Genomic DNA, 9909 nt, shown 5'->3' with positions numbered 1-9909 from the left:
TGTTTAGATTGAGCCCCTTTAAAATTACCTGCCCTAGATCGCCTATCCTGTATTTCGACCGACCTTCCGATGTAGCCCCTGCCGCGTCCGGTGTTTCACGAAATTCCGCGTTGTCCAGTAAATCGAGGTCTTCCCGATGTGCTTCTCCTTCTGCCTCGCCCCCCCCCCCCTCTGAGTGGTAGAAATCCATCCTTTAATGGTAGGTTGTGCCGAGAATAACAAAAAAGTTAAAGATTACCCAAAAGAAAGAAAATTTTTGCCAATGCGACCGGCTTTTCTTCTGACCTACCAGACTACTCCCAAAATACCGGTGTTTACCTGAAAATACTGAGAAACTTCCGAAAAATCCCAAAAAATTCCGACGCTCCGAAGAATCTTTTAGAGAAAAAAATAAATCCCTTAAATCAATGTAACAACCATAACCTTCAAAAAGAAATTTAAAAAAACATGCTAGAAAATAGGAAACTTCCTTTTGAAATTCAGGTAGCTTCACTTTAAGTGCCCGTAGTTAACAAAAAAATTCGGAAATAACTTAATTTCCTTGACCTCCGGAAATTTTCGAAAACTCTTATTAAATTCTCTTATTCCTTTTCTCTTTCATTGTCGGAACTCTCAAAAATAATTTTTGAATTCTCAATATTGCTGGTATTTCCAAAAATAATGGTTTATTAGTCTGGTTACACTGTGAATATTGTATAGAGGATGGTACAGGTTATATTTCTTTAATTGCGATGTGCATGTATAATCGCTAAAGCGGGAGCCATGCAAGCCCGAATCACTTATAATCTAAAAAAACAATATACAACAGGTCGGCTTCACTTCTCTCGGCTGTCTCTCGCATGAATTCAATTTCTAAAATGCCCCACACTCTCTCGCACCTGACTGCCATCTAGTTGAGCGACATTTTTTTAACTAGGTTTTCCAAAATCCCGTGTGCGGAAACGGCACTTAAAAATGATAAAAGGACGTCCACTTACTTGATAGCCATTCGGCTGCGGCTTCCGAATTCTTATCGTCCATTATTCAAGTTCCTGGCTCTGACTTGTTTTTGGCTTTCCTCAGAGAATCTTCCGGTCCTTGCTGTATTCCGGCTCTCAAGTCGACTCAGCCGTTTTTTCCCTCGCTTTCCTCGTCGTGCAGCTGTTTTCCGTCGGAGCTTGACAACTTCTTCCGTGGCCTCCGTTGATTGGTTGGTGCCAACGGACGAGCTCCAATGAGGTCTTCCGCCAATTGCGGGCCTTACGCGATAGTATCCGCCTCGTCGATTGGCTCTGGCCTACGGACCGCTGGGGTTGTTATTGGCTGTGGATTCGTCATCTTTAACATGGATGTCAGCCTACCCTCTTCTGCCAGAGTGAGGTTGTTCATTTACGCAGTATTGCAGGGTTGTTTGTGTCGGCTACGATGATCCATCCGGTGCTGCCGCTCGCCGGCAGATGCCAAACTAATGCCTCGTGTTACCCGTGCCTGGGGGAGCGACGCGAACTTGGTGCGCAATCCATTTATATCCAATCCTACTACCTATGGATACTGGTGGAAGATTACGGTGCTGTCTGCTCCGTGTTTATAACTGTCCGACAGCCCCTATGCTTCGTGGTTAGGTTGGACTGGGCGATGTGAGGATTCCAGCATCTTAGTCGATCCTTGCCGTGGAAGTGTCGTCGGGTCCTCTTCTGATGTTTCTCCCGTCGACACCGATCCCTCACATACAAGGTTTGCTAATGTTCTATGTTCTGGTTTATTTTACTTTTTGCCGGGTTCCCATTTCTACCTTCGTTACGCTATTCTCGCGTTTCTTTTACAATCTCTGACCTTCCTACTACGTAATGTTCGGACGCGATTACATTCAAAACAACGTCGACGATAAATTGATAGTAATGTTAATAATCATAAAAGAGTAGCATTGATAATAATAGTCAAATTAGTTGGAGTCGGCTTGAGAGAATTGAGTTTGACACGCGCGCGTGACATTCGCCGTACTTGGTTCTGTCTTCGGCGAGATCCTGTGAAGTTTTCCTCTATTTTTCTTAATTCTAAAATTTCAGTACAATATACATATTTACATAATTTAGAAGATAAAAAACGATAAGGCTGCTTAGTGCATGCGCATTTTTTCAAAAGAAGCAATGAAATTTTGTCTGTTTTAATAACAATTCAAATTTCTAATTATAATAATGTACATTTTTGGGAATGATATACAATTTCAGGGATAAACTCGAGTGGCAAGCACGACATACGTGATGAGAATATGTTCGTTAAAGCCGGAGAAGCTTCAACAAAAGAGAATTCACAATCACCAAATTACTGTTGTCGATACTTTCACCTTTAGTTTTTAAAAGTCTCTGCCGAAACATCGATTGCGTATCGCAAGGTAAATACAATATCAAGCTCGAAGCACGAGGTAAATGCATTATCGAGCGCAAAGCGCGAGGTAAGTACATTATCGAGCGCAAAGCATGAAATAAATATAGTATCGAGCGCGAAGCCTCGATACTATATTCGTGCCCGGGCACGAATACAGGTATGTATAGCGTACCTCTCAGCTTACTTCTAAATTTGACCACAAAATCACCCGAGTCGAAATATAGCCCCTACTTTGAAACTCTTCACGCTATTATTTGTAGGGGCTAAGGTTGTAAAGTAGAGGATATTGCAAAACGATTTTTGCCCCTAGTTTAGCGCTCTTATGGGCACAAATTTCCGAATCTTCCACTTGGGGCGTCAAAATAGAGGCTTAGTTTTTTTCTAGTTTATCGCTCCACACTCTACCTTTCTGTACAGAATAAAATTATTTGAAGAAAAATTAATAAAATGAAGCAAGAAGAAGACATACTGACATTTGCGTAATATTTCAAGTTATTTTGCGCACGGACAAAAATATACATAAAATTTGAAAGAACTAATCCTATAGTAGAGGATACGCTGGGTAGTTTAATTTAAAGTTAAAATCGTCTTCGTTTACATTGCGTTGAACTAGTCCCGAAACTATAGAGAACAGTTTTATACAATCATAAACGATTTTTCGCTAAAAAATATTAATCTTCTGTATTCTTATATTCTTACTATTATACTCTAATATTTGTTCACATGTTTAAAGAATTAATTATTTACTATTACACAATCACTACATTATTTATAATCGCACGCTATGAAAAGTTTTTACCGAAATTCCTTAAAAATTCTTAAAATTTCTTTAAAATTACTTGAAATCTTTTGAAATTCATTTATAAGCTTTAATCTTTTCTAATTTAAAAGAATATTTAAATCCCGTTAAATTATTTTGAAATTCATTAAAACCCTTTCAAACACTTCAAAATGTTTTGTAGTTACACAATAATACATAAATTAGAAAGAATATTCAGAATACCAAGAATATTGAAAGAATACGTGTATGGGAACATTTAGTGAATGTATCCGGAATATTGAAGTGATTAACCCCTCGACATATAGAAAAAAATAGTTTAAAAATATGACATTTTGAAGAAATAATTGATTGTCTTAAATAAATGTTACATACAAATCTTTGGTATATATTTATAACCATCGGTGATCTTGTTGAAAATGGTTGCAAGTCAACTGTAATCAACGTCGGTTTTTTGGAGAGTAACGTACGAATAAAAATCATCACTGACCGAATCCTTTTGAAATTAGCAGGGACCTACACTTGAAATTCAGAATTTCTCGAGAGGAAAATATGTTTTTTTTTTTTGAAAAAAATATACTATTTTTCATGTTTTTAAAATTTGAAGAAAGTTGGTTGCATTTGGGAAAGTTTTATTCGAAAATTTTAAATTATTAGTTTTCATGTGATTTGAATTAAACACAAATAATGGAATTTTTAAAGGCTTTGATTAAAGAAAAGTTTTAATACATTTTTTTTCATTTTTTACATTTCCCATTTAAAATTATTATTTAGTTCAAAAGTTTGTTGAGTATAATTAAATTCATTCTTTGATTTTATAACAATTCGCTTCGTTTGCTTTGAGGTCTAATTAAAATTTTGTGTAATAACAATGTTCAATTATAAAATTTCAGAAGCTTTAACTTTGAATGATTTAATTTAGTTTTCAATATAAAATTGCCAAATCTTGATCGCTATGAATTTATAAATGTTCAAATTCAAAAGTTTAACATTTTTAATTATTTAATTTTAAACTATTTTAAATATAAATATTTTCCAATTATCTAATCTTGAAATATTCAATTTTTAAGGTTTTGACCATTGCCCTATTTTCTAAATATTCAAACTGATATCATTCAATTTCGTGATTCTTCAATTGAAAAGAAAATTGCGTGAAAGGAAAATCTATTTCTTCAGAATCTGTGATAACTAATTTCTAGTTCTTTTTTGTGGTACAGAAAAAACTCAATACAAAAGATTTGTATCTTTCTTACCTTTTTCTGAGGACGTTTCTTCTCGTGTGTTTAATACCTTGGGGAGGGGGGGGGGGTGGGGTCTGGGCCTGAGTTCTTTATAACTATCTTTAAAATCTTAGCACTGGTTTGCATTTTTCCTTTTGCTTGCAGCCACCAGATTAGGGCCAACTTCTTTCCTCTTGAACCCATTTCGATGTAATCACTTTAATATTTATTATTTAAAACCAATTTAACTGTTACTTTTACGAACTGTGTTGATGGAATTTTAGAAAAAATAACAAAGTATCTGTCACGAGCGTGCAGGTGTCGAGGCAACGACGCCACATATTTTGTGCGTTAAAATGTTAAAGCGTTAAAATAAAATTTTAAAGTTCTACAGAGAATATGGAGCCTTACAGGAGACATAAGTAAAACTCAAGAATATAGAGGTTTTGCCTCCATATTTGCGTCAAACTAGGACCTATATTTCGACTCGGGCATTTCAAGAAAATTATTTCTGATACACTACAATAAGCGTCCGATTGGATAATCCTGGAATTTTGTATTAAACTATTACCACTGTGTTAAAATATTAAATTTTGGAATTAATAATAATAAAAGCAAAGAATTAGTTTTTAAATACCTTATATTTATTCATTTCTCAATAATTTGTACACAGACAGATACACAGATCATCTGCAATGAGCCTGATATTCAATTAATTTTAGAGAAACTATTAGATAATTTTACGTATACTTTATTCATATACGGATGGCTCTCATAAATATAAGCCTAACTTTATGAGCACAACGCGGCGTATATTTTATGGGCAGTAAAATTCTCAAGACTTTACTTCTCGTTGAACACGTTCTGCCGCTGACATAACAATATTGTTTAGGATTTAAAATGAGAAAATATTAAAGAAAAAGCTGGAAATTTAATTTATATTGCAAATATCGTAAACCAATAGTTATAAGGTATTTTATTCCTTATGTAAATAACAAGCAATTCATTCACTGCCTTTCGACCATGTAAAGTATAAGAACAAGCCCATTATTTAACCTATTCGTTTAAAATACGAAAAGAATATATATTTCAGGCAATGAGAAAACATTCGTGGTATCGCACAGTGGGAAAAAGCACCTTTTTGGGATAAAAACGCCAGAAACTACGATTCTTAAAGGATTCTGATATTCTTTTTTAAATAGCTGAAAGTCTTCCAAACCTAATAAGTAAATACCATGATTTATTATGTAGCTACAAATTTAAAACTATTTTTGTTTGCCTCTTTAGAGATACCCTTTGTTTTTAAATTTTCAAATTCCGTAAAGCAGTTCCTACTTCAATATGATAACTAAATGAAAATAGTGTCCAGAAGGTTGGAGTAAAAAACATCTTTTATACTATTATAAAAAAAAACTAAAGAACATAAGTATTTTTTTTGTAAGTCGATAGATTAGTTGAGAATAGCTGCTCTTTATCAATTATTTAAATGATTTTAATAAACGCATTAACATTTGAACTGTTTGTTTATGAATAGGCTTCATTTTCCGCGAAATCAAACCTTAATGTCCTTTTAAAAGACTCTTTACAGTCATTTGAACAATTTTTATCAACAAGCAAACAATTTCCCGCAAGTGTTTTAGCATGTTGTTGACACGCAGGGATGCTTTTTAGGCTATTAGCGAGTGAAAGCTTGGCACCTGCAAGAGCGCCGATGATAAGGACGATTAGCTTAACAGAATATTCCGGATACAATCGTTGCAACTCCCTTATAAGGAATACCTCTCTTTCTTTTCATTCCCCTTGGCTATGATGTTTTTGTCATCTGGTGCCGAAAATTCGATAACGAACATGGTTCGCTTCTTGAAGTCAAGAAGAACCATGTCTGGACTCGACTTCCCTAGGCGCATATTGGAGGAGCGTTATTAAGGCTAATGCTGTAAGAGTGACAGAGATGGTAATAAAGCACTCTTAGTGCCGCATTGTGCCCTCGGATGTAGGTAGTTTCCGCATGAATTGGACAACTAGATAGTATGTGAGCTAAATGCTCGGGGTGTGCATGGCATGCCCTGCAGCTACATGTATCATCGGGAATGTCTTAGCTCAAAATGTGACGACGGTATGTCAAGATGGAAATGACACCGTCTTGGCATGCCAAAATGAAACACTCCGTACCAGACTTCAGTCCGGGCGATTTAAGGAAAGCAAATGTTGTACCCAGAATAATCCTCTCGTAAAGACATGCAAGACTCAATATTCCGCGACCACCTTGACGGCGTGCGATGTACAGTCGCGGAACGGAAGGATTAAGATACATGCTTTTGTTCATTAGCATAACCTTTCTTGTCCCGATATCAAGGGATCTGAACTCGTTCTTCGTCCATGGAACCACTCCAAATGAATAGAGTACTACTGGGACGTCAAGCATGTTCGTTGCAGATACTTTGTTTCTCGTCGACAGTTCGGAAGACCAAATTTGCCGGATCAGACATTTGTATGTGCTTCGAAGAGTATGTGAAATGTTAAAGAAAAATTGAATTTTTTGCTAAAAAATTTTAAATGTTCATAAAATTTATAAATTATTTGTATAAGTACAGTTTGATGCTAAACGATGTTTTTCGTGATTAAAAACGTATTTGTAGACCGTAACACAAGTGCTTGGTAAGAGTGGAACAACAAGACAAGCAACATTCGAGCAACAGACAGGAGACTATTCGGAGAACGACAGTCTGTTTTGTTAAAGTTATTCACAATTACGATTTGTTCTCTATTAAGTAAGACTAACACTTTATTCCTACGCCGCTTAAACTCATCCTTCTCACTCCTTGCTGTCCCCTTCCCACTCCCACTCCTTGCTGCCATGCCGCGGTGCTGGTCCGGCGGCTTCATTCGTTACGTGCGTTGATTCTGTTGAGACACGTCGAAACCTGTCGGGACAAAGCTAGAGCACGAAGCTTTCGGTAGGGTAGCGCGTGGCATCCTTTTTCGTTTGTGCTATTCACTGCCTTTATGGAGTTTAGGAGCTATCGTTGTTCTTCTATGTAATAGTCTTTGTGTTAGACCATGTTGTCTTCCTAGTGTACTCTGTCTTATTTGTTTATATTGGGCTTAGAGTACACGTGTTGTTCCTAATATTTTTCATTTGGCGCTTCTTTCATATTCTTGTTGCTGTATCTTTCTCTTTTATACTTCTGTCGATTATGGTGTTACTAACTGGTGCCAGGTGTAATTTCTTTCGCTTCTGTGCATTCATTCATAGTTGCAATGGCAACTTCGTCGAAGTTTAGAAGTTGTTTTCGTTCAACTGCCCTCTGTTCGGTGGTACAAAAGAACTGTCTTCTTTTAAACTTCCCACATATGAAGATGTTATCAAAGGCTGGGCTTTCGAAAGACATCGTTCAGCTCCCGAAGAGGGAAAGAAAGAACCCTTGTTTTCTGACATTGCTGAGCATATAGCCAAAGAGATTATTTCCGCGTACGGAAAAGCATCAATACTAGATGTTACGCATAAAAGAGTTGTACCAATGTTAAACGCTTATCATGCAAAATATAAAACCATCATGAAGTAACATAGCAAACTTCAAAGCTGCAATAAAGTTGCCAAAAGTATTGAAAGTTTTAAATTATATGCGCAAACAAGCCTTTTCGACATACCGGGCAGTCCGATAAGTACCTGAAAATTCTAAGAGATAGCATTAGTATTCACTAATGTGAACCATTTTCGTCGAGCTTGAGCCTTCAAATGACGCCTGTCAAAACTTCAGGCATTTATGTTTACGCATTTACAAGTTATAGCACTGAGAAGCGACTGACCTCCGAGTTTTTTTTAATACGGAAAAATCTGAGTTTCGAGTTTTGATCAAACACTACTATCTTCGCAAGAAAACGATATCCGAGACCAAGGCCAAGCTGGACAAGTATTACCCGGACTCTGCACCGTCGATTGGAACGATTCATAAATGTTTTACCGATCATTGAAACGTGTGGGCAATATCGTGCATTTAGTTTTGGGCATGAAGAAGCTCTGCGCGCGATGGGTGCCGCATTTGCTCACAGTGGACCAAAAACTAATTCGTGTGACAACTTTCCAGCAGAATTTGGCATTATTTTCGCGTATGCCGACCGAGTTTTTGCGCCGATTCATAACCATGGATGAAACCTGGATCCACTACAAAACTCCTGAGTCAACGCAATAAGCAAAACAGTGGGTTCCACCGGGCCAAAGTGCTCCGAAGTATCCAAAAACGCAACAATGGGTCGGAAAGGTTATGGCCTCCGTATTTTGGGATGCACATGGCATAATATTCGTGGACTATCTTGAAAAAGATAAAACCATAACCGGAGCATACTATTCATCATTATTGGACCGATTGAAAATCGAAATCGCCGAAAAACGACCGCATTTATAGAAGAAAAAACCGCTTTATCATCACGACAATGCGCCTGTTCATTCATGCTTAGTTGCACAAGCAAAATTGCATGAAATCGGCTTCGAATTGGTTCTTTAGCCACCGTATTCACCAGACCTGGCCCCCAGCGACTATAACTTGTTTCCTAACCTGAAGAGATGGCTCACCGGTAAGCATTTTTACTCAAATGAGGAGCTCATAGCTGAAACTGAGGCGTATTTTGGAGGCCTTCCGACCTAGTTTTTTTCAGACGGTATAAAAAAGTTAGAAAATCGTTGGACTCGCTGAGATGACCTAAAAGGAGAGTTTGTTGAAAAATAAAACCGATTTTGGCCAAAAAACGTCTCCGTGTTTCATTTTTCAGGGACTTATCAGACTCCCTAGTATGCTCTTGCAAACGTTCAGACCTTACTTTATGCTCTCGTACCAAAGAGAGAAAAGTTCCACAGAGAGAAGACGCGTTTCTTATTGATCAAAGAACAGTCCGAAAAATGGTCATCGGTACTCTTCACAAAGAAACAACCACTGTTTTTCAAAAGAGGGAGTCCAGGAAAACACAGGAAGCTGCCCGACTTCTAAAGTTGCCAGATGGTACTTCCAGAGGCAGGGAAGTAGATTTGCCAGCCGTTGAGAATAGCAATCATGGTAGTATTGAGTGTCCGACCAAGAGTGATACTAACAATGATGATTTCTCCCTATCGACTTGAAAAGGGCAGTAACTTTCTTTCTCTCAAAATCGTTTCGTTCTTTCTAAAACAGCTCTAGTCAGTGATAGGTACGGCTTGTCGGACAGATCCGTCGCTGCCATAGCCTTAGCTGTCTTGCATATGTGTCCAAGTGGAACATATCACTCTTCTACGAGAGCCAGGATCATTATACTGGGGACATATTACTCCTACTTCAAGCAAAGCCGTCTCGATCTCCATAGGTCTGATTAAATTTCTCGAGGCTAAGACCGATAACATAGACATTGACACTTTTTCAGCTATAGGTGCAGACGGAACTAATACAAATACAGGACACGTGGGACGAGTAGTTTGTCTTATTGAGAAAAAATTAAACCGCTTATTGCAGTGGTTGATTTGCCTTCTTCTTTGCAATGAATTGCCTCTTAGACACCTATTTAACTTACTGGATGGCG

This window comes from Belonocnema kinseyi, chromosome 1 (genome assembly GCF_010883055.1).
Source record: "Belonocnema kinseyi isolate 2016_QV_RU_SX_M_011 chromosome 1, B_treatae_v1, whole genome shotgun sequence".
Lineage (NCBI taxonomy): Eukaryota > Metazoa > Arthropoda > Insecta > Hymenoptera > Cynipidae > Belonocnema > Belonocnema kinseyi.
The sequence above is the reverse complement of the archived record's forward strand: the minus strand, read 5'-3'. Positions refer to the sequence as shown.